This window comes from Zingiber officinale, chromosome 10A (assembly GCF_018446385.1).
Source record: "Zingiber officinale cultivar Zhangliang chromosome 10A, Zo_v1.1, whole genome shotgun sequence".
NCBI lineage: Eukaryota > Viridiplantae > Streptophyta > Magnoliopsida > Zingiberales > Zingiberaceae > Zingiber > Zingiber officinale.
Genome location: NC_056004.1, coordinates 97,566,360 through 97,592,894, shown reverse-complemented (window position 1 = coordinate 97,592,894; position 26,535 = coordinate 97,566,360). Strand labels below are relative to the sequence as shown.

At 41.8% G+C, this 26,535-nt stretch overlaps 1 pseudogene; it reads right to left on the bottom strand.

Annotated features, from left to right (window-relative positions):
- Positions 1–31: 31 nt before the first annotated feature.
- LOC122026826 lies at positions 32–26,365 on the bottom strand (annotated as a pseudogene).
- Positions 26,366–26,535: the final 170 nt, after the last annotated feature.

Genomic DNA, 26,535 nt, shown 5'->3' with positions numbered 1-26,535 from the left:
CTATGTTTTTGGTTTGGGAAATAAAATAGTATCACATAGACGTGGCGCCGCCACTTTGCAAGGTGATTAGTCCGAAGTAGGCCCCACCAGGCCCTTTGAACATGAGTGAGGTATGGGTCCTTTTCTCCACGACGGCATCCTGGTCAAGAATGGTGATGAGGTGGTAGTGTCAGATGGTGCTGAGTCGGTGCACCACCACCACGCTGGTCCGTCCCTCCATCAGACGCTCTAGAGCCGCCTCCTCCGAGTGGCTGTCCAACGCGCTCGTCGCTTCGTCTAGCAACAGGATCGTTGGGTCCTTCAAGATTGCCCGCGCGATGGTGATCCGCTGCTTCTGACCGCCGGAGAGCTGCAATCCCCGGTCGCCACACTGCGTCTCATACCCATCCATCAGCGAGCTGATGAACTCGTGTGCGTTCGCCGCCCGTGCCGCCGCCTCGATCTCTGCGGGTGTCTTTTCGCCATTGCTCCCATACGTGATGTTCTCACGGATGCTTCCGGCGAACAATGTCGGCTCTTGGCCCACCATGCCAATGTGCTTTCTTAACGCCCAGAGGTTATACGAGTTGGAGGATCCTGCAGTCGATCTTGACCGTCCCTCTGACCGGGTCGTAGAACCTATGGATGCGCCTGATTATGGTCGACTTTCCGAAGCCGCTCTGCCCGACGAGCGCCGTTGACTTACCGGCCTCGATTCCGAGCGAGAAGGCTCATAAGATGACCACATCGGGGCGCGCCGGGTAGGCGAAGTCGACTCCGTGGATTTCGATGTCACCGACAATCCGCTCGGGATAGTGGTCGTCCGAGTCGTTGGTCTCGATGGCTGTGACACGGTCAAGCACGGCAAAAACGGAGGCAATGGCGTCGACACCCTTAGCGAGGTTGGTGGTCATGCTGCCGGCTTCACCGATGATGCGGCCGAAGGAGACGAGGATAATGAAAGTCTGAAATAAAGCTTTGGCGGATATGATTCCATCAGCGATCAATTTGCCTCCGTACGATCGTACCAAAAATCTAGAGCCCTTGTGCAAATCATGAGACTCTGGGAGAAAGCCATTCCGGCGCCGGCAAACCACGACTGCCGGACGCACTCTCGACTGGGCCCGGCTTGCGCCTCCTCGACCATGTGTAAAATGTATTCTTGTGAGGAGAAGGCGGTGATACTGCCCAGGACGTAGGAATAGGTAGGCTGGATAGCGCTGACTAGCGCTGCCCAGTAGCGCTGTCGCCACTCCGGCGCGTTCAGCTCCAGCAGCCGCCGGAAGGATGGCACCGGTAGCCTCGGCATCCCGGTGCTATCATCGGCGTTCTCTTCCGGCGATGCCAACGCTATGGAGCGGTCGGAGCTGTTGGGACTGGCGGCAGAGAAGCGGGAGTTCACGCTGCTGCTGATGCCCAATTGCACGGTGACGGAGCTGGTCTCTCCTTCGGGGAGGTGGGTGGTGGTCCGATAGAGGCTGACGAGTGAGGAGTAGAGGCTGTCGGAGAGGTTAATGAGGTGATCATGAGAACTGATCTCCGAGATGTGGTCGTCCTGCACGACAGCGATGACATCGACGTGGCAAATGGTGGAGAGGAGGTGGGCGACGACGATCACGGTGCGGCCAACAGAGGCGTGGTCGAGGGCCTCCTGGACGATGCGCTCCGACTCGGAGTCGAGGGTGCTGGTGGCCTCGTCGAGCTGGAAGATCTTGGGTGACTTCAACACCGCCCTAGTGATGGCGATTCTCTATTTCTGACCGCCGGACATCTGCGCTCCTCTTTCTCCCACCTGCACACACCATTCTTTCCGGCCATCATCTGACTTGACCAAACAAAAAACACACATCTTACCTTCGTGTCGTATCCCTAAGGAAGTAGCGAGATGAAACTATGGGCATCGGCAGCCATGGCGGCGGCCACAACCTCCTCCATAGTGGCGTCTTCCTTCCCAAAGAGTATATTCTCTTTAATAGAGATAGCAAACAGAGCAGGCTCTTGGCTGATCAGCCCTATCTGCGATCTCAACCATAAGCAGAATCTTCTCGCTTAGGCAGTCTTGTATGATGAGGGTGTCGCTGGTGATGACTTCACTGCTGGTGCTGGTGTTGAGGTTGAAATATTCAACATCCTGCCGAAGAACCGCTATAAGCTACCGCGCTCACATCCGCGACGCCTGCCGCTCCCCTGTTCTCGACCAACAGTAGCCCTCTGCCCAATGATCCAATCAATTAAAATCAACAATAAATTAAATAGAATAACCAATTCTATCAAATCAAGAAGTCCCCTCAAACAAGACTTCCTGCCTTCCTGCCTGGTATTTGGTCCGAGCCCACACTTTCTTTGTTCAAGGTCAATATTGTACGCACATGACTCAGCCAGACGATATCTCTTATGCATAGTCGGCGGTTAAACCTTCTGGCAGCCCAGGCTCTGATACCAATGTTGGATCGGAAAAAATTTAGATATCTCCACAATTGTATGATATTATCCACTTTGGGCCTAAGCTCACATGATTTTGCAATTGGACTCTACCCAAAAGGCCTCATACTAATGGAGATATCTTTTTCTTTTATGAACCCATGATCTTTCCCATGTCTTTTCAATGTGGGACTATGTTTGCAACCTTGCAACCCAACAATTTGTACCTCGTTAACCGCTTCGATGGAACCTTGACCCATGTCGTTGAAGATGACATGGGGGAACATGAAAAAGGTTGGTATCGCTAATCCATCGCCGACGAAGCCCAGAATCATCAGCAGCGTGTCAACCATGTCCCCATGGCTGAATATGGATTGAAGAGAAGGAAAAGAAGTGAAGACTGGAGATCTCATTTTGATCGGCATAGAAAAATAGGTACTTTGAAACTGACGGAGAACAAAAGCGGTACTCAAAAACATAGGAGCAAGAAACTCAGCAAGAAGAAGAAGATCAATGGAGAATGAGTACTTGAAATTTGGCAGAGAAACTCACGGAGAAGGTACAGAGAAGAAGAAGATCGATGGGAGATGTCGCCTTGGAAGCAGCTCGCGAGGAGGGCTCTCTCAACCGAAGAGAAGAAGAAGATCGAGAGACTGTAGACTTGGGAAGCAACTCGCTAGGAGAACTCTCTCAACCGAAGATAAGAAAGAAGATCGATGGTCGCTTGGGAAGCAGCTCGCGAGGAGGCGGAGGAAAAATGGAGGGTGCGGTGAAATATTAAAATGGAAGTCACAACCTATTCATGTGACAGGCTCGAGCTAAGAATGGAAATTTGGTGCAAGGGGCAACAGCGCGAGGGTCTGCGTTAAGAATATCTTAAGTGGAGGGTGTAAAGAGTTAGAGAATAAGGCGATCCTTATAAAATTTGTATAAATCAAATACGAAATAAATTATATTTCAAAAATATAATTAAATGCATATTGTAAAAAAACATTAGTTTTTAAGAAGACTGCATATGTTTTTTAAAATATTTTTTCTATTAAAAATACATATAAAAAATTATCGAGTATAAAATTAACACAAATGATCATCCCTATGATCTCTTACCGCATGATTGTGGCTTTGGTTGCAATTGATCTAGCCGTATGGCAAGGACGATTGCTATATAAGCTGTCATAAATTTAGCCGTGTCCTAGGTGATTGTTGTCTTTGCCGCATGAAATCTAGCCGCACAATTAACAACTATTTTTTAATAAATCAATTAATTTTTATTAAAAAGTTTTACTTGTTTTTTTTCAAAAAACAAAATCGAGTAATTCAACTTAACATAATTAGATGAGCTTCAAATTTTAGATAATTTATCTACATTTCTGAATACTTAAAAAAACAAAATTTTATATTTTTTAAAAGGATGTGCTTATTTTCGATTATACCCCTCCCTTTTTAACTTTAAATTAAAGAAAAAAAAATAGAATTCTTTATTTAAACTTAACTGAATAAATTAAAAAAATAAAAACATAATTATTTATCAAATAATTTTATACAAAAGTTGATGATCCGAAAAAAAAACTTTTTTAAAATTTATGTCATTAAACTCAGGATCATCTCTTAAAATTATCCATAGTTTTTAATTTAATTTTTTAATAAAAATATAAATAAAAAATAAGATTAATAAAATTATAAAATTAAAGAATCCTAATAAAAATAAAAAAATAGTATTATTATTATTTTAAAAATAATAATAGTTAGAATAAAATAAAAATTAAATAACTGAAAATAAAATAGTCTAAATAAAATAGTTTAAATCAACTTCTAATTCAAAAAAAATAGTTTAAATAAATTTACTCAAATCCTAATCTAATTATCCCATTAAAATATATATTAATGTCATTAATATAATTAATAATATTATTAATGTGATTTAATTTAATTTTTTTAAAAAATTAAATATCAAATTAATTTAGTTTGCATTAATGAATTTAATCATCCTATCATATACTAAATTAATTTTTTTTTTTTATAGGATCATACTATACTATTCTAAGATCTGATCTAACTAATCTGATTCTATCCCCAAATTAATCCTGCATAGGATTAATAACTACTTATCGATATAATTCACCCATTAAATCCAATCGATAAGACTAGCTCTTCAAACTCAATTGATTCACCCAACGCGTCCAGTCTAGTTGCCCTTCTAACACACGGGCTCACCCAATTCATCTGACCTGATCAATCAAGCACAAAGTTAGTTGAGCGATTTAGGCAAACCGGACAACCATTCTTGGTAAGCAAAGAATGAATACAAATTCTAGCAAACTCGAAATTTCAAAAACATAATTGCGACTAAACAGAGGAATATTATTCTATACAAGACTCATAAGAATAATGCTCCAAACGTGCTAACTGACCATAGAATACTTCAGCTCAATCGAAGAAATATGTTTATATTTGGACAAGATCGTCAAATCCTCTGCAATCACAGCAAGAATATTTACAGAGAAGCCACTTGAAAAGGTTCAAAAATATTATAATTTAGCATGATTGAGCACAATAAGGTCAATTGGAGAATTCTTATGCAGCCTCTTGATGTCTGTCCCGTTGAGCAGAATCTTATCGACGAGCAGGTCGTAGAACCGCTCAAGCAACGCAATCACCGTCGACTTTCCTGACCCGCTGCCTCCCACCAACGCCATAGTCCGCCCTACTTGCACATTGAGGTTGAAGTCCGAAATATGTAGTTGTCCGGCCTGGAAGGGTATGCGAACTCCACGTTTCTGAACTCCATGTCCTCGGACAAGTTCTCTAGAGCTTCTCCATTCGAGCTACCAGAGTCTATCTTCGGCACTCGCCGGATCACCTCCAAGATGCATTCACCGGCGGAGATCGCCTCAGAGATACTTCAAATTGGAGAGCCCCGACCTGTCCCAATAAACTTAAACTTTGTTAGAGGAGAGGAGAGAAGGGAAGAAGAAGAAAATTGGGAATTTACAAGCCGCCGAAGATGATTGAGTTGCTGACGGCGAAGACGGTGCCGCCCTTGCCGCCGTTATACATGACGATGCGGCTGCCGAACCAAACAAAGAAGGCCATAATGGCAAAGATGATGCCATTGCTGTCGACAACCAATCCCTTCGCGAAGCCCTAGCGGAGACCGAGATTGACAGAGTCATCAAGCGTGGCAGAAAACTTGGCTATGGTGCGCTCCTCCTCCACAAAAGTGTAAACGGTGCGGATGGAGGAAACACACTGCTCCACCACCGTGCCAGCCTTCTGGTACTCCCTCCTCATCTTCCGAGCGAGCTCCATGAGGATGCGGCCGTACAGGATGCCGGGGATGACAAGTAGCACCGCTGTAGGCGATCCCACCAGCGTCAGCCGCCATATCATGGAAAATCCTCTCGCGTAGCATCCGACGAAGGTGGCGCAATTCATTATGAAGTTGGGCACCTTCTTGCTTAGGCAGTCTTGTATGACGAGGTTGTCACTGGTGATGCTGGTAATGACTTCACTGCTGGTGCCGGTGTTGAGGTCGAAATATTCAACATCCTGCCGGAGAACCGCTGTAAGATACGGCACTCGCATCCACGACGCCTGCTGCTCCCCTGTTCTCGACCAACAGTAACCCTCTGCCCAATGATCCAATCAATTAAAATAACAATAAATTAAATTAAATAATCAATTCTATCAAATCAATAAACCTTACCCATGAACGATGCTAAGAAGCTACCGCCGGCCAGATACACTAAGTAGATTATGTTCTAGACAAAAAGCAGCTTAGAACTGAACAGAGCAATGAAAAACTACTACCAGACATGAATAAGAATAATTTGTACCTCGTTAACCGCTTCGATGGAACCTTGACTCATGTCGTTGAAGATGACACGGGGGTGTTGGTGCAACATCCCTCAGGTCAAGGTTGACCTGGTTGACCAAGCTGAGTCTTGGTTTGAGTTTAGATGTTTGACAATAAGAAATTGATTGAAGAAGAGTCAAGTAGGTCAAGGTTGACCGGATACTTGACTGGGAAGTCCTAACTGGGATGTTAGGTAGAATGGAAGTCCTGGTGAGTGAAGCCAGGCAGAAGGAAAGTCCTAGTGAGTGAAGCTAGGCAGATTGAAAACCCTAGTGAGTGAAGCTAGGTGAAAGTCCTGGTGAGTGAAGCCAGGTGAAAGCCCTAGTGAGTGAAGCTAGGCAGATGGAAAACCCTAGTGAGTGAAGCTAGGTGAAAGTCCTGGTGAGTGAAGCCAAGCAAGGGAAAATCCAGATGGATCAAGGATGATCGGACATCTGGTGTTGGGAAGTCCAAGTAGGTCAAAGGATTGACTGGATACTTGGCACGAGGAAATACAGATAGGTCAAAGGGATTGACCAGACATCTGATGGAAGTCCAAGTAGGTCAAGGGAGTGACCAGATACTTGGCATGAATAGAAAAGTCCAAGTGGGTCAAAGGGATTGACCAGACACTTGGTGGGAAGTCCTAGCAGGTCAAAGGAATGACCAGATGCTAGGCATGATGTACCAACAGGTCAAGGTTGACCGGATGTTGGTTTGAGAGGCTTGGAACTTGGTTTTGGGCAAAAACCAAGTGTTGGATCGATAAGTGGATCGATCCAGGAGCTGGATCGATCAGTGGATCGATCCAGGCCTTTTCTAGCGAACAGAGAGCCTCTGGATCGATCCGTGGATCGATCCAGATGTCCCAATCGATCAGTGAATCGATTGGGACGCTGCTGCTTCGCGCGATAAGCGCTGGATCGATCCGTGGATCGATCCAGGCATTTTTCCAGAGCACAGAGGCGCTCTGGATCGATCCATGGATCGATCCAAAGCCTCCCCGATCGATTGGGAACATTCGAATCGATCGGGATCCGACCGTTGACGTCGATAAAGGCCGCAGGCGCACGATTCCTTCGGCATCTCTTCACCGATTCACTCCAGATCTCTCGCCAGCTCCTCCACAGCACTCACAAAGCTCAGATCGCCAGTTTTTGAAGGATCTTGGAAGTTCTCCAAGTCAAGAGGCGGATCAAAGCCAAGAAGAGAAGCTAGGGTTAGGGTTTATACTCATTGTAAGCTTGTATTTCTTGTATCCTTTCTCTCTCTTCTTGTATTGAGTCTTGTAGGGCTTCTCCGCCCTTGGTAGTTACCATAAAGGAGAGTTTTACTTAGTGGAGGGTGTGTGTGTTGGTGTGGATCCTTGGATTAGTCACCTCTTGTGAGGTGGATACCAAGTAAACCAACCGTGTTAGCGTTGTGTGATTGTTTCTTTGTATTTCCGCTGCACATCTTTGAAGGAACAAGCAACGCCGACCACCGAGCAAACGCGACGAGCTATTCACCCCCCCCCCCTCTAGCTACTTTTGGTCCTAACAAGTGGTATCAGAGCGAGGCCGCTCTTCACCGGAATCATCGCCGGAAGGGTCAAGCATAACAAGAAAAGCTAGAGGGTGAAGAAGTTGAAGCAAATTCATCAAAAGTCAAAGATTTCAAGAAGCTCAACTTCAAGATGCAATTCCAAGATGGACTTGGATTTGACACAAGGGTGGCTCCACCATACACTTCCACGAGCTTCGATTCTTGGAAATCAAGAATCGAAAACTTTCTTATGATGGAGATAGAGCAATGGTTTGCTCTAATGGAAGGATTTGAAGCTCCAACAAACTCCAAGGGCAAGCCTCTCAAGAAAAGCAAATGGAGCTCGGAGCAAATTCAAAGGTGCAAGGCAAATGACAAAGTGACCAAGCTTTTGGTTAATTTATTGCCAAGCACCATCCTTTGCAAAATTGGAGAATTTGAAGATGCAAAGGAATTATGGAGCAAATTGGCCAAGCTTTATGAAGAGATCCCCTCCACTGTACAAGAGCAAGAAGTATCCAGAGAGGGTGACTCTTTGGAGCAAGACCAAGAGGAGGACTCCGAGGTTGAGAGATGCTCAACCTCCGAAGAAGAGGAAATCCAAGAAGCTTCATCCTCAAGGGAATGCAACGAAGGGAACAAGGAGGGAGCATACTCCTTGTTTCATATTCAAGATGATGAAGCCTCCACTTCTAGGATTGAGGGGGAGCAATCCTTGGTGACGCCGGATCAAGAAGAAGGAGAAGCTTCTACATCCGGGTCAAGAGACGAAGAGAAGGAAGAAGATTCTACCTCCACAAGTCAAGAAAAATCAAATGGAGGAGAATCAAGGTCCGATCAAGAGGAAGCTTCTACCTCGGATCCAAAGGAAAGATGCCACCCTACAAGCAAAGGTATAAATATTTCAATTAATAATAAAAATCATATTATATGCTTTGAGTGTAGGGAACATGGGCACTACAAGAGCAAGTGCCCTAAATTGGCCAAGAAGAAGGGCCAAGTGGCACAAAAGGGCAAGGTGAAGCCCAAGGAGACCACCCCCGGGACAAAGAAGAGCAAAGAGCACATTGTGTGCTTCTTGTGTCAACAAAAAGGGCATTATCGAAGTCAATGCCTCAAGGGAAAGAAGATGGTCAAGGCTCAAGGAGGCATTAGTCAAGGGGGAGCCTCCAAGGTAAAGAAGAAGGTAACATTTATTGAGTCTACTCCTTTACATTATGGTAAAAAGCATGATAGTTCTAATTTTTATCATTTCAATGCGATTTACCATAAGAATAGGAAGCATGAGGGCTTTAAGGAAAAGCATGTGGCCCTACATGCCAAAACTACCCAACCTAAGGTTAGGAAGGTAGATGGATACTTGGGAAAGAACACTAAGGATAATAGATACAAGCCCAAAAACAAAAATGCTCATGGGTATAATGAAAAATCAAAATCTAAGGATTTAATGATAGAAAATCAAGTCTTGAGATCAAGACTTGATAAAATGGAAAAGACCCTAAAAAGGATGAAAAATATCCTAAAAGGGCAAAATGAGCATAACCTATGTTTAGGGGTACAAAAGTCATCCAATGGCCATAGAGGTTTGGGATACAAACCCAAAGCTAAAAAGGTTGCGCCTAGTTATCATAGGGTTCCATATAGCTATGGAACAAACCCTAAGTCTAGAGGTCAAGTCAAAGATACAAGGGAAGATATCCCTAGAAGTATCTTTGCAACCAAAGTGACTATGACTTCGAAGAAGTCTAAGAAAGTCACTAACAAGGTCACAAGGGAGGCTATCCCTAGAGTTGACCTAGAAAATGTGACCAAGGCTTCTAAGAAGCCCAACAAGGTCACTAGGAAGGTATCTAGGGAAGTTATTCCTAGTGAGTACCTAGAGCATCCAAGGAGCACCAATAGGTGTTGGGGTTCCTAGGAGCATTTTCTCTACCCCATAAATGGGTTAGAGAGTGTCAACTCTGATTAGAAGGGTAGTTAACCCAACTTTGAGGAAATTGACACTCAAGGAGCATTTTCAAGGTTTTGTTAACCTTTGAAAATGAAAAGGGATTATTATTTACTCCTTGAAAGAGTAAAATGTGCCTAATGGTGGAAGAATTGATTTTAATCTTAAATGACACATATTGGGAAATTCATAAGAACTACCAAGTTGGGATTTTGGTATGTTCTTAGGAAATTTAAGGAAATCCGGGCCTTAATTTAAAGGTGCTACTCTTGTGGAAAAATGAAATATGCCAACATTTGAGGATATGCTTATTTTCAATTGGCATGCATTAATCAAGAGAATTAGAAATGCCAATTTAGGCTTTGGCATTTTCATGAAGCACTTTAGGGCAATCTAGGTTTAAGTTGTAAGTTTAGCTAAGATTTTAAGGATACTTAGATAGTTAATCTAGGTATATTTTATTTATGCTAAATCTTGCCGTGATTGTTTTCCCATCATATGCCATGACATCATGTCTATTTTTGCATTCATGTTTTATTATGCAAAATCCAAAAATACCATGTCATGACATTCATACATCATGTAGTTATAGGAATTTTTCTTTTGAAAGTTATTTTATTTTGATGTATGCCATAACATTATCATGCATTAGTTTAATTCCTTGTAGTTAAGGACAAATGACATTTAACAACACTTATTAACAAGTGACATCCTAGGTGGATGTCTAATATCTTTAAAATGCCTAGATAGATATGCATGATCCCTAGAGTAGGGCAAAACCAAAATCTACATCTCACAAAGACTATAAGGTGACTTGTATGTGCTTTAGTGTACATTAGATACAAGTGAGATGTTAGGATGATGAACAAAGCTCAAGATGTTGATTTAGTGCATTCTTTTGAGTTTTTAGGTTCATCAAAACACATAGTTATGTGTTTTCCCATCATTGGGAAAGCTAATGTACAAGTCATGTGCATTATGCCCAAGGAACATGATGAGATATTGGTTTTGAAAATGTTTTTAAAAAATGCTTTTGGAAAACCATGGTGAAGGCTATCTTTTGATAGTAATCACCATTGAATAGTTAGACACAAACTTGAAGAAAACGCTAAAGTTTTAGCAAGTTTTCAAGCTTGTGTCAATCTTTGAAAATATGATGTATTCTCATAGAAAACTATTTTTCCATGATTGAGTATGCCCTAAATAATGTCTACACGAAATTTCATGATTTTTGGATTTTTGTAGAATTTTCTAGGGGTTTCTGAAGTTGACTGAAATGGAATTTCAGCAACTATCAGAGCTCCGATCGATCCATGGATCGATTGGAGTGCCTGAATCGATCCGTGGATCGATTCAAAAGGCAAATATCCCGCGAACAGAAGCTCGCTGGATCGATCAGCCGATCGATCCAGGTAGTCTGAATCGATCAGTGGATCGATTCAGAAAGGTTCAATTGATTGGAACCCAACTCCAATCGATCCAAGTTGCTGATTTTGGCTGGGAAGGCCTGATTTCAGCATCTTTGAACCTCTTTGAGTCTAGGTAACCATTCCAAACCCCTAAAATACATTTGTATACATACAAAGGGTGTTTTCATGTGAAAACAAGGATGGATTGGTTAAGGAAGGCTTCATTGAAGTTTAGGTTGAGATTTGTTTCAAATCTTGAGTTTTTGAACCTCAAAACTTCTAAATTTGGGTTTCCTAAAGGTTTAGGGATTCCAAGTCATTGTTGGTGCAATGACAGAAGTTACCACCATGTCTTTAGGGGGAGGGACTCTTTAAAGACATGAAAAATTATTTTTCATGAACCTTGGTAGGTGGTTAACCTTCTTTAAAGAAAATGCTCATGTATGAGCTTTTGAACTTGTAATGGGGAGTGGATATCCTCATTATTTCAAGTGGGAACTCAAGTGGTTAGAAAATGCTCAAGGTTGAGTATTTGTCTACATTGAGGGAGAAGTTAAGGATAAATGAAGGGTATGGGACCTTCATTATCGTGTTGATCACAACGAGTGATGTTGTGAACAACGATGAGCAACTCTTCAGGGGGAGAGTCGTCAACAAATGGATTTGTTGATGTGTACCCAAAATTGGGGCATGGGTTGATGTATGCCCAAAGATGGGTTGATGTGTGCCAATAGGGGGAGAATGAAAGGACCTGTGAATGGGTGTAAGTTAGGCTTTCATTACCTAGAGGGAGTGTGCCCTCTTAGGGGGAGAATGAAGAGCTTAATTTATGTGTTCATTACCTAGTGGCATGAAGATTGAGGCTATAAGATTAGCCTAACTTACATGTGGTATTGTAAGTGTTATTGTGGTATTGTCAAACATCAAAAAGGGGGAGATTATTGGTGCAACATCCCTCAGGTCAAGGTTGACCTGGTTGACCAAGCTGAGTCTTGGTTTGAGTTTAGATGTTTGACAATAAGAAATTGATTGAAGAAGAGTCAAGTAGGTCAAGGTTGACCGGATACTTGACTGGGAAGTCCTAACTGGGATGTTAGGTAGAATGGAAGTCCTGGTGAGTGAAGCCAGGCAGAAGGAAAGTCCTAGTGAGTGAAGCTAGGCAGATTGAAAACCCTAGTGAGTGAAGCTAGGTGAAAGTCCTGGTGAGTGAAGCCAGGTGAAAGCCCTAGTGAGTGAAGCTAGGCAGATGGAAAACCCTAGTGAGTGAAGCTAGGTGAAAGTCCTGGTGAGTGAAGCCAGGCAAGGGAAAATCCAGATGGATCAAGGATGATCGGACATCTGGTGTTGGGAAGTCCAAGTAGGTCAAAGGATTGACTGGATACTTGGCACGAGGAAATACAGGTAGGTCAAGGTTGACAAGACATCTGATGGAAGTCCAAGTAGGTCAAGGGAGTGACCAGATACTTGGCATGAATAGAAAAGTCCAAGTGGGTCAAAGGGATTGACCAGACACTTGGTGGGAAGTCCTAGCAGGTCAAAGGAGTGACCAGATGCTAGGCATGATGTACCAACAGGTCAAGGTTGACCGGATGTTGGTTTGAGAGGCTTGGAACTTGGTTTTGGGCAAAAACCAAGTGTTGGATCAATCAGTGGATCGATCCAGGCCTTTTCTAGCGAACAGAGAGCCTCTGGATCGATCCAGATGTCCCAATCGATCAGTGAATCGATTGGGACGCTGCTGCTTCGCGCGATAAGCGCTGGATCGATCCGTGGATCGAACCAGGCATTTTTCCAGAGCACAGAGGCGCTCTGGATCGATCCATGGATCGATCCAAAGCCTCCCCGATCAATTGGGAACATTCGAATCGATCGGGATCCGACCGTTGGCGTCGATAAAGGCCGCAGGCGCACGATTCCTTCGGCATCTCTTTACCGATTCACTCCAGATCTCTCGCCAGCTCCTCCACAGCACTCACAAAGCTCAGATCGCCAGTTCTTGAAGGATCTTGGAAGTTCTCCAAGTCAAGAGGCGGATCAAAGCCAAGAAGAGAAGCTAGGGTTAGGGTTTATACTCATTGTAAGCTTGTATTTCTTGTATCCTTTCCCTCTCTTCTTGTATTGAGTCTTGTAGGGCTTCTCCGCCCTTGGTAGTTACCATAAAGGAGAGTTTTACTTAGTGGAGGGTGTGTATGTTGGTGTGGATCCTTGGATTAGTCACCTCTTGTGAGGTGGATACCAAGTAAACCAACCGTGTTAGCGTTGTGTGATTGTTTCTTTGTATTTCCGTTGCACATCTTTGAAGGAACAAGCAACGCCGACCACCGAGCAAACGCGACGAGCTATTCACCCCCCCTCTAGCTACTTTTGGTCCTAACAGGGGGAACATGAAAAAGGCTGGTATCGCTAACCCATCGCCGATGGTGCCGACGAAGCCCAGAATCATCAACAGCGTGTCAACCATGTCCCCATGGCTGAATATGGATGAAGGGAAGGAAAAGAAGTGAAGACTGGAGAGCTCATTTTGACCGGCGTAGAACAACAGGTACTCTGAAACTGACGGAGAACAAAAGCAATACTCAAAAACTTAGGAGCAAGAAACTTATCAAGAAGAAGAAGATCAATGGACAATGGGTACTTGAAATTTGGCAGAGAAACTCACGGAGAAAGTACAGAGAAGAAGAAGATCGATGGGAGATGTCGCCTTGGAAGCTGCGCGCGAGGAGGGATCTCTCAACCGGAGAGAAGAAGAAGATCGAGAGACGGTAGCCTTAGGAAGCAGGTCGCTAGGAGAACTCTCTCAACCGAAGAGAAGAAAGAAGATCGATGGTCACTTGGGATGTAAAATACAGTGACCAAAATAATAATTAAATAATAATGTTATTTGACAAATAAACTTAATAGAATTTTTCGAAATTTTAGGAAATTTTCTGGGATTTAAATGGATACTGTGTGACATGTTTACGGGGATCCATTATTGGGTTGTAAGGAAGCTTGTTTGGAATAATCATTAAGTTGGGAGTTGATTTGGACTCAACTTAAGTGTTAATGGAATTAGACCTAAGAACATAATCCCCTAACCTGATTTCTTTTCTCTCATCCCCGATTCTTGTCGCCGAACCAATCCCTCTCCCGTCGCACCGCTCCTTCGCCGTCGCCCGACTCTATGCCATCCGTCGACGGTAAGCCCATAGCATCGGTCGACCCCGTAACTTCAAGGTCAGCCAGTCATGCCCTAGCTCCCGATCACCAGCTCTCTCATTTCCTCCCGAGCCTTTTTCTTACGATTCTCCCTCGGTAGTTAGAAATTGATTATGCGGAAGAATTATGCATGCTCGATTCATGATGTTTAGTTGTTGATGGAATTAAATTGGACTGGATAAGTTGGATTGTTAGTCCATGCCTTTCTTGGATTAAATTGAAGTATGTGAAGGAAGAGTTTGAATCAGTTTAGGTTAGTTGATAGTTGACACATTGACTATAGATCCTTAGTTTTGTATCGTATCTTGTATTTATAGGATTCGAGTTGGATGTGATCTTCTGGATTTGTTGAAGACGGTTGACACGATCTACAGTTAAAGGCGAGTACTTCTTGCTTTATCTCTTTAGTACATTGCTCTTAGTGCATGAGCTATACCTTCGGATAGTTCCTGTATTTATCTTGACTCCACTCATATTTTTCCAGCGTTTGATACTTCCACTTAATCTTTGAGCTACTTGTATCTATATCTATACAGTCTCTCATTGCTATCTATGATATTTAGTAGATACCAGACACCAGATACTAGATACTAGACACTGGATATATATAGATACCAGATACCATGTTTACCTGTTTGACTATTGTTTATTTATGCTTCGTATTGAGCATGCGGCTTCATGTAGCATACCTGGTTTCTGTTATATATATATGATGACTGTTGCATTATTCACATCATGTCATTGCATGCATTGCCGGTGACCTTGGCTCCCTTGTGGTTAAGACGGTCGTTGGCCAGGGTCGCACACTCGATCACTCATGGGTAGTGGTAGCTGGAGCGTGTCGCTTGTCCTGTCGTGCCCCCCACTCGCACACTCATGGGTAGTAATAACTGGGGTCGCGGGCAACAAGGACCCCCGTCGTAGATGTAGCTATTCTGCTACTATACAACTGCCCCTCGGCCACTCGAGAGTAGTGGTAGCTGGAGTGGTGTACAATCTGTCATTATTTCGGCCTCTCGACCATACAGGGGTCGTGGTGAAGAGATGTGGGCGGGGTGACCATCCGTACATAAGCTGTTATTATTATACTTGTTGTTACTGTTGTTTATTTATGCTGCTGTTTGTTAGCTTATGCTGTTGCTTGTTAGCTTATGCTGTTGTTGCTTATGTATACTGATATGCTTTCGTAGATTGAGATATATACCTGAGGTATGTGTTTAGACACTGACTTACTTATTGTTGACAGGTATATACCTCACATGATACCATGTAGATATGAGCTGTACTGTAGCAGGACTTTGCTACTCCTGACCTTCTATACTAGCCTAGGATATGGTTTCAGGTATGGATATTTGCTATGATATCACTTTAGTATCTGTTATATTCGCTATGAGACTATATACCTTTGTTATAACACCCACGAATTCTTATAAATACATGAGTATTATTCTCATTAAGAGCATGGAAATAAATAAAAAGAATAAGAGAAAAAGAAGAGTAAGAAACAAAATAAGAGGTAAGAGGTGGAGGCCAAGGATTGAACCTTGAACCTCCCACCCATAATGGAGAAAGATTAATGGCATGATCACCACTAGGATAGAGAGTAACATATGCATATGAAGGAATAAAAATGTTAGTTAAAGGAGAGAAGGAAAAAATAAAGCAAAGAGCAAGAGAAAATCAAATTGCTCACCTCTTCTCCCTCTTGGTTAAGAGAAGGAACAAGAAGAAGGCAAGTTGTCTTCCTCACCCTTCCCTCTCCTCATTTTCGTGGGAATCAAGAGAGGAGTAATGGATGAATTAAGGGAAAGATTAATGAAGGCATAAATTCCTCTCATGATGAATAAATAGAAAAATGAGAAGTAAATCTCTTATTTTCCTCATTCTTCCTCCTCCTTCCTCCTTTTCTTTTCTTCACCGAGACTAGGAGATCCTCCCACTCTTTGATCCGAGCACTAAGTCAAGTTCTTCTCCAAGGAAGCTAATTTCCAAGAAGAAATCTTCAAGTTCTAGCCCTCCCAAGCAAAGGAAATCAAAGGAGGCACAAGAAGAAGAACCTTCTTCCTTCCTTAACAACTAGAACACTTTCCTCCTTAAGAAAAACCACAAGCGAAAGGATGTAAGTTTCCCTCACCGGTGGTACAATAGCTACGTGATTGTTATGTAAAAATATTGCTTAAAAACCTATGGTTGTTTCATGAGGGTTTCGGCCAAACAAAAAGAAAGAGTTTAAAGAACCTTGAAAACCAACTAAGATATGTTCATGATGTTGCTTATGTTATGTACCTTATGGTAGGAGGGTTAAACTAATATTTTCATGCTAGAATGTTTGGTTAGAACATAAATTTATGAACTTAGATTTTCGGCATAAAAGGAACAAAAGAACTAGAAGAGCTCTAAACCTAAACCAAGCATGTTCCCTTGTTCTTATGATGTGTACCTCATGATAAATGGTGTTGTTAATGTTTTTCCCCCTTGTATGTCAATTTGAACTTGATTCCATATTCATGTACATTCGGCCATGATAGAGTTGAGGGTCTAGAAGGGCTTTAACCTAAAAATTTAAGCATGCTATGATTCTCATAAGACAAGATATGAAGCTAATATGACATACCATGATCTTAGGTTAAGTTGAACAATATTTCTTATGTATATGATGATTCGGCCATTTTAAGACTTGAACCCTAGGAAAGTTTAAATCAAGTCTAAGATACTTATGATCTACTTGATGAAGAGATATGAAATAAATTAATGTTCACATGTTGCTTGAAACTTGAATCCTTGTTCTTTAGCATTCGGCCACAATTGTTTTTAAGACCTAGGATGCTTAAATTTCTAAACTAAGTGGTCCATGTTATTCTTTGAAATGAATGCTAGGAAAGTTCTTATGGTCTTCATGCTAATATGCCACTAGAAACTTAATTCCCATGCTTACAAGATTCGGCCACATTAGGTTAAAAGGCTTGAGAAGCTTGAAACTTAGACTAAAAGTACTTATGGTGATTCTCATGATATGTATTGATATGTTAGTATGAAGATCAACCTTTTCATGTTGCTTGTAACCTAGAAACATGTTGCTAGGGTTTCGGCCATGTTAGGGTTAAAGGCTTAGAGAACTTAGAACCTAAATCAAATATGCTCAAGTGGTTTCTTATGGAATATGATATGAAAATTGTTAGGGTTGTTCATGCTTGTATGTTGTTAATAACCCAAAAGGAGGCTTAATGAGTTTCGGCCAGGTTATGAAAAGGGACCTAGAAAGCTTGGAACCTATACCTAACATGCTTAAGATGCCTCTTATGTCATAAGAAATGATAGATGTTTAGGGTTCACATGTTCTTTTGTTGCTTGATAACCTAAACCATCTCTACATGTTTCGGCCACCACTTGTTACTAGGGTTAGAGACCTAATTGTGTTCTTCCATGAACTTCACATGCAATGCTTTATGATATGTGGAGAGTATGACATGCTGTGATGTTCATTTATATATGTTAGGTCCTATTCATGACATGCTGTGTGCTTGATTTCATGATATGTTATGTGCTCATTTTCATGATATGCCGTGTGCTAAATTTCATGATATGCTATGTGCTTATTTTATGATATGACTGTACTTGATTTCATGATATGTTATGTGCTTATTTTCATGATATGCTGTGTACTCAATCTCATGATATGTTATGTGCTCAAATTCATGATATGCTATGTGCCTAAACTCATGATATGCTATGTGCTCAAATTCATGATATGTTGTGTGCTTAAACTCATGATAGGTTGTATGCTTAATTATGCATGTGTTCATGATATGCTGTGTGCTCAAAATCATGATATGCTGTGTGCTCAAATATACATGCTTTAAGCTATGCCTAAAAGAGTTGCTTCCCTATAAGTGGGATCAAGAGCACTCTTCATGACATGAATATGACATGAGTGATATGGACTATGTAAATATGACATGCTATTTTACTTTTAAGGCTTGTACCAAGGATGGGCTCCATAAGCGCCCCGGGGTCGATGGACTAAGAAACGGGCCTCGTTAGGGATGAGCTCCTAAGTGCCCCTAGGGCGATGGACTAAGAAACGGGCCTAGTATATGCCTTGTAGGGTTCAAGACTTGCTACCTTGGACCTACTAGGACGCTCGCATTTATGTACGTGGTACAAGCCGGGATCTCCTCTTATGTTGAGATTATGTTTAAGTATCTATACTATACGTTTTAAAAAGACATGATGCATGTTTTAAAAGTTCACCTTGCATATACTTTATGAATATGCCATGATGAGTATGATGATCATGTTATGATATGCCATGCTACCTTGTGTTTATGCCATGGTTATGCCATGATATCTATGATTGTGCTCATGATACGTATGATGATCATGTATGATATGCTATGATACTTTATGCTTTGATATATGCTGTGTGATTGTTGACATGCTATACGGATTTTGTGAGTAGGAAAGGAACTTACTGAGCCATGAGTGCTCACAGCTTACTTTCTTGTACCACAGATAAGGGCAAAGGTTGGATGAGCTAGGGGAGCAGCAGGAGGGGCTAGCAGGATGTGTGTGGTAGTGACTGGCTAAAGAAGAAAAGACCTGCTTTCATTAAATATGAATTGTGCTTAGTTGATATTTTTATGATTGTAACTCCATGACATTTTATCATGTTAATTCCTATATGTCTTGAAATAATGTAAAGTATGACATATGGATTTTATGTTTCAAAAATTTACAAGTAAGACTTCTGCTGTAATAAGTTAATAAGTTGTTAAGTAGGATAAAGTAACCCCCGTGACCTTAGCAGGAGGGGCGGGGCGTTACATTTGTATCTCTAGTTCTTTACTATACTCATGCACTATCTGTCTATTACCCACTGAGTCTTTATACTCACCACTCCGTAAACTGGTAATTTCGCCAGGTAGGAGGTAAGGATTTATGGAGTCTCCTGGAGATCCTGTCCGCCAACCCCACATCACATTCGAGAATGATCTTATGATTTTGGTATTCCTTTTTCTATTTGTAGTTTGGTTTGTACATGTTTTTATATTTGTATATTCTGTTATTTGGAGTATCGTTTGTGGTATCTTGTATTTGGTTTGTTATTATTGTGTCAAGCCGAGCCGGCTCGCATTTAGTTGTTCTGTTGTTTTATGTTTTTTATCTTGTGATTTCCACTGTGTTATGTTTCAGCCGTGTGGGCTGCTATTAAAACTGCGTGGTTGTGTTATTTATCCAACCGTGTCAGCTGTTGTATACTGTTGATGAGTATGTCTGTGGTTATATGTACTTATGCTTCATATTGTCACCGGTACAGGTGAGAAGTTGCTGAAATTTTGTGGGTAGGGACTCCTCATGGGCATGATAATTTTTTGGTATCAGAGCCACAGGTTTACGAGGCCTATTTTCTATGTTTTGGATTTTTCATGATTTGGTTTCTCGATGTGACTTTTCGAGTTTTAGGACCAGGCAGCGATAGGAATCTCCAAGTTATAGGAGGTATGTTAGTTTACTGTTATTATACATTTCTGTTAGTACATGCATAGTTATTCTGATAGTTATGTCATGTATTAGTACTCTTTTGTTAGTACCTGTTTAGTTGTTTGTAGCATACATCACATGTGTTTTGTTAATCACTGATTACGATTGACTCTACTAGAGATCAAGGATTACAGTCTCATGGGATTTCTTTTACCATACCACCAGTATTAGTAGCTTCTGTTAACACTAGTTTGGTAGTGGATAGTATCTGCTAAATATCATGTTGTTCCGGTTAGTAGATGATCGATGTAACATTGTTGACTTGCTTAGTAGAGTATTGATCTACTCTAGTTGGTTCGGTCCGTAGAGGATCGAGTTATTCTTGTTGTTTCGGTTATTAGAGGACCGATTTACTTTTGTTGACTTGGTCAGGAGAAGATTAATCCATTCTTGTCGGTGTACTTAGTAGAGTACTGACTACTTTTATTAGTTCGGTCAGTAGGGGATCGAATTACACTATTTCATAAAGAGTCTAACCTTTGGGTTGTTTGAGTCTGGTTAGATAACCTAGAAGACACGTATGAGTATAAGATTTTTACAGACTTAGAATGGACCGTAGAGGATCGATTTATTCTTGTTGTTTCGGTTAGTAGAGGACCGATTTACCTTTGTTTACTTGATCAGGAGAATATTGATCCATTCTTGTCGGTGTACTTAGTAGAGTACTTACTACTTTTATTAGTTTTGTCAGTAGAGGATTGAATTACACTGTTTCATGAAGATTCTGACATTTGGGTTGTTTGAGTCTTGTTAGATAACCTAGAAGACACGTATGAGTATATGATTTTTATAGACTTAGAATGGACTGAATTTGTCACAAATCATTGTTGGCTTGACTAGTCTGTAAAGGATCGATATATCCTATTTTATGGGACTTTGACCATGGATTGTATGTACCTAGTTGAGTAACCTAGAAGGTACATTCAGTTGGATGACTCCACCGATGTTGAAAAGTGTAGAGCTAACTGCTTAACACTTACGAGATATAACCGTTATTTGGTTGTATAACTTGGTAAGTAAATTCAGATATGTGGTTGGTACAGGTGAAGAAAATATGATGTTAGTTGCGTATCCTTTACGTGACCAGGCACCACGTGAAGGAAGATGCAGAAGACGAATTTTGGGAACAAAACGTACCTTGGTGAATATTTGAGGTGTTTGAGCGAGTACTTTATTGCCTCTTTCAGTAGTGTAATGGTTTATAAGGCAATGATCAGTCGATTCGCCTAAAGCTATTCGATGGAGGATCCTGACTCATGGACTGATCGCGGATATCCTCGATGTTACTTAGGTGTTTAGGACCGCGGTGATACAAAGGTGGGGTTAGTTGATTAACACTAATGAAGTTCCACAGTTACCGAGTGGAAATATCAGATGATGAACTACGAGGAGCAGAGCGTTGATTGACAGTTATGCCAGTTAGCCATTTGATAGAACTCCTCTACCCTTGCGGCCGTTGCTCGTCATTCGAGGTTACTGAACCTCAGGAGGAGCAATCATAGTATAATGTGTTGCAAGACGATGTTTAGTCGATGCAACTATCATTGTATCTATAAGTAGCTCAAGACATTGATCACCTGATCATTTACTGAAAGTCTTGAAGTCTATATGTCGGATCAGGGTGTTCGACCTTATGTCAATAGTTGACGGAGGATATTTACGGCACGCCTATGAGAGTTGTGGAGATACTCTCTTGATGGGTAAACTTTTAGTCAAGAGGTGAAGTGACCCTTTTGGATTTTGGATCATCATGCCCTTTATGGTGGATTTTTGAGTATTTGAATGAATGAAATTAGACATACTCTTTGGATATTTTTGGATAAGAATAGTAGAGTTTTGTATACTCTTATCACATGGATTGACCGTATCTCTACCATTTGGAGAGTTGTTGGTCATCGATTAGGGAATCAAGAGACGCCTTGGATTTCGGTGGTGCAACACCATTGGTAGGATGGTGATATAATTTTACATCTTGATTGTAGCTCATGATGAGAGCGGATCACTGGGAAATTAGATTGGTGAGTACATGACTGGTCTGTCTCACTAAAGATATACGTGAATGGATTTTCCCACTAGATATAGTTCTTGTAGTGGAACAACACGGACATGCAATGTTGAACCATGACGGATATTATGAGTCTTTGGTTTTACCATTTAGGCTTATAGTGCTTTAGATGTTTTCATGGACTCGATGAATTTGGTATTCTTAGGGTATATGGATTAGTGATGTTGTCTTTAGTGACAATATTGTGATCTATTCCAGATCCGAGGTGGATAGTCGTAGTCTGTATAGGAGACACGTAATTTCCTTGGGCTGGTTGGATATTACTGGAGATTGGTTGAGGGTTTCTCCCGTATTGTTATGTTGTTGACTGGACTGTCTAGGAAGGGTATAGACAGATGCTTGCAAGACCAGTTGCAGTTATTGCACCTGTGTTAGTTTTATCTTCTCGTGTAGACGGATTTATACTTTACACAGAGGTATCGTACCAGGAGTTAGGTGTAGTTTTGTAGTAGCACGGTTGAGTGGTTCCATATGCTTTCCTAGGACTGAAAGATCATAAGAAGAATTATCCGACTTATGATTTTGAAGATAGTAGTTACCATTTTCATGAGGAAAATGTGGTGACATTATTTATACGGGATTCATTATTTCCGCGAGAGATTATGTGGGTTCTTGAGTTAGATCCGGTCCGGGAGGAGTTACTTCAGGAAGCACGCCGATCCCGATTTACGATAGATGCGGGTGATACCCGATATATAGAGTCTTGTGACGTTCCTGTTGGTGGAGCGACATGGAGAAAGACATCGCGGATTTTGTAGCTCGATGTCTAGTATGTCAGCAAGCGGAGGCGAAACAGCGATGACTAACAGGATTATCTCAGTAGATTCGGATACTTGAATGGAAATGAGAGCTTGTTACGATGGACTTTATTGTGTGATTACCCAGGACACAGAGAGGATATGATGCTTTGGGTAATCATTGTTGGGTTGGCGAATTTGTTTCCTTTTTACCGATTTATAGGACGAATTCTTTGGATCGAGTAGCAGGGTTACTTTATAGAGTTTACCGGACCTCATGGTATATCTCTGAGTATTGTATCGGATGGAGATCCATGATTCACATCATAGCAGTAGCAGATTTTATAGTAGACTTTGGGTTCGGAGCCTCGCTTTAGTACAACTTTCTATCCTCAAATAGATGGACAGTCGGAGCACATTATATGGACGTTAGAGGTTTGCTAATAGTGTGTGTTATGGATTTTAGAGGTAGTTGATTTACTCACAGTTGGCTAGATAGAAGTGTGAGAGTAGCGGAAGCGGGGTGAGTTCATAACCCATAGAGTCATCCCTTACTGTTGGAGATTTGTTATGATCTTGGATGGAGGGATATATGAGTATGCTGTTTGGTGGTTACCCTCGATGAGGATCCCTGAGTTGAGCAGTAAATTTGAGGACCAAATTTTTATTAGTGGGGGAGAATATAAAATACGATGCCCAAAATAATAATTAAATAATAAGGTTATTTGACAAATAATCTTATTAGAAGTTTTAGTAATTTTAGGAAATTTTCTGGGATTTAAACAGATACTGTGTGACATGTGACATGTTTATGGGGATCCATTATTGGGCTGTAAGGAAGCCTGTTTGGAATAATCATTAAGTTGGGAGTTGATTTGGACTCAACTTAAGTGTTAATGGAATTAGACCTAAGAACATAATCCACTAACCCGATTTCTTTTCTCTCATCCCCGATTCTTGTCGCCGAACCCATCCCTCTCCCGTCACACCGCTCCTTCGCCATCGCCCGACGCTATGCCACCCATCGACGGTGAGGCCCACAGCATCGGTCGACCCCGCAACTTCAAGGTCGACCAGTCATGCCCTAGCTCCCGATTGCCAGCTCTCTCATTTCCTCCCGTGCCTTTTTCTTACGAGTCTCCCTCGGAAGATCGTCGACCCAACGGAGCAGTCGCCGGCGCCGATCGACTCTCCGTCTGCTGAGAAACCCATTTTCTTCATCGATCGAGCTCGCTTGGCGGTTGAAGCCCTTCTCGAGCCGCCACATCTGTGCGGGTTGTTCTTGGCAGATCTGAGCCCTAGCGTCGATTTTCCCTCATCACACCTGCGCTCCACAGCTTCGACCACCGGAACTCTTTGTCCCAGCCAACCACCGCCGGAGACCGAACCCTCTCACTCCAAGCCTTCTCCTCGATTGGGTGCTCCAGGAGTTGTAAGGAACCAGACACCAGACACCAGATACCAGACACCAGATACCAGATACTAGACACTGGATATATATAGATACCAGATACCATGTTTACCTGTTTGACTATTGTTTATTTATGCTTCGTATTGAGCATGCAGCTTCATGTAGCATACCTGGTTTCTGTTATATATATATGATGACTGTTGCATTATTCGCATCATGTCATTGCATGCATTGCCGGCGACCTTGGCTCCCTTGTGGTTAAGACAGTCGTTGGTCAGGGCCGCATGCTCGACCACTCATGGGTAGTGGTAGCTGGAGCGTGTCGCTTGTCCTGTCGTGCCCCCCACTCACACACTCATGGGTAGTAATAGCTGGGGTCGCGGGCAGCAGGGACCCCCGTCGCAAATGTAGCTATTCAGCTACTATACAACTGCCCCCTCGGCCACTCGAGAGTAGTGGTAGCTGGAGTGGTGTACAATCTGTCATTGTTTCGGCCTCTCGACCATACAAGGGTGTGGTGCAGAGAGGTGGGCAGGGTGACCATCCATGCATACGCTGTTATTATTATACTTGTTGTCGTTGTTGTTTATTTACGCTACTGTTTGTTAGCTTATGTTGTTGCTTGTTAGCTTATGCTGTTGTTGCTTATGTATACTGATATGCTTTCATAGATTGAGATATATACCTGAGGTATGTGTTTAGACACTGGCTTATTTACTGTTGACATGCATATACCTCACATGATTCCATGTAGATATGAGCTGTACTGTAGCAGGACTTTGCTACTCCTGACCTTCTATACTAGCCTAGGATATGGTTTCAGGTATTGACATTTACTATGATATCACTTTAGTATCTGTTATATTCCCTACGAGATTGTATACCTTTTGTATCTCTAGTTCTTTACTATACTCATGCACTATCTGTCTATTACCCGCTAAGTCTTTATAGTCACCACCCCGTAAATTGGTAATTTCACCAGGTAGCAGGTAAACGATTTATGGAGTCGCTTGGAGATCCTGTCCTCCAGTCCCACATCACATTCGAGGATGATCTTATGATTTTGGTATTCCTTATGCTATTTGTAATTTGGTTTGTACTTGTTCTTGTATTTGTGTATTCTGTTATTTGGAGTATCGTTTGTGGTATCTTGTATTTGGTTTGTTATTATTGTGTCAAGCCGAGTCGTCTCGCATTTAGTTGTTCTGTTATTTTATGTTTCTTATCTTGTGATTTCCGCCGTGTTATGTTTCAGCCATGTAGGTTGTTATTAAAACTGCGTGGTTGTGTTATTTATCCAACCGTGTGGGCTGTTGTATACTGCTGATGAGTATGTCTGTGGTTATATGTACTTATGTTTCATATTGTCACCGGTACAGTGAAGATGTTGTCGAAATTTTATCGGTAGGGACTTCTTTGAGGGCATGACATGGGAAGCAGCTCGCGAGGAGGCGGAGGAGAAATGGAGGACGCGGTGAAATATAAAAATGGAAGTCACAACCTATTCATGTGACGGGCTTGAGTTAAGAATGGAAATTGGGTGCAAGGGGCAACATCGCGAGGGTCTGGGTTAAGAATATCTTAAGTGGAGGGGGTAAAGAGTTAGAGAATAAGGTGATCCTTATAAAATATGTATAAATCAAATACGAAATAAATTATAGTTCAAAAATATAACTAAATGCATATTTATAAAAAAACATTAGTGTTTAAGAAGGCTGCATATGTTTTTTCAAATAGTTTTCCTATTAAAAATACATATAAAAAATTATCGAGTATAAAATTAACACAAATGATCATGCATATTATCTCTCACCGCATGATTGTGGCTTTGGTCACAATTGATCTAGCCGTATGGCAAGGACGATTGCTACCGAAGCCATCATAAACTTAGTCGTGTCCTAGGTGATTGATCCGTGATGCATGCCGCTCTCCTGTTCTCGACCAACAGTAGCCCTTTGCCCAATGATTCAATCAATTAAAATCAACAATAAATTAAATTAAATAATCAATTCTATCATATCAATAAACCTTACCCATGAACGATGCTAAGAAGCTACCGTCGGCCAGATACACCAAGTAGATTACTATCTGGACAGAAAGTAACTTAGAACGAACAGAGCAATGAAAAACTACTTCCAGATATTAATAAGAATAATTTGTACCTCGTTAACCGCTTCGATGGAACCCTGACCCATGTCATTGAAGATGACACAAGCGAACATGAAAAAGACTGATATTGCTAACCTATCGTCGACGGCGCCTACGAATCCCAGAATCATCAGCAGTGTGTCAACCATGTCCCCATGGCTAAATATGGACTGAAGGGAAGGAAAAGAAGTGAAGACTGGAGAGCTCATTTTGACAGGCGTAGAACACCAAGTACTCTGAAACTGACAAGAACAAAAGCGGTACTGAGAAACACTCGGAGAAGAAGATAGTGGACAATGGATACTAAAAACTTATCAGA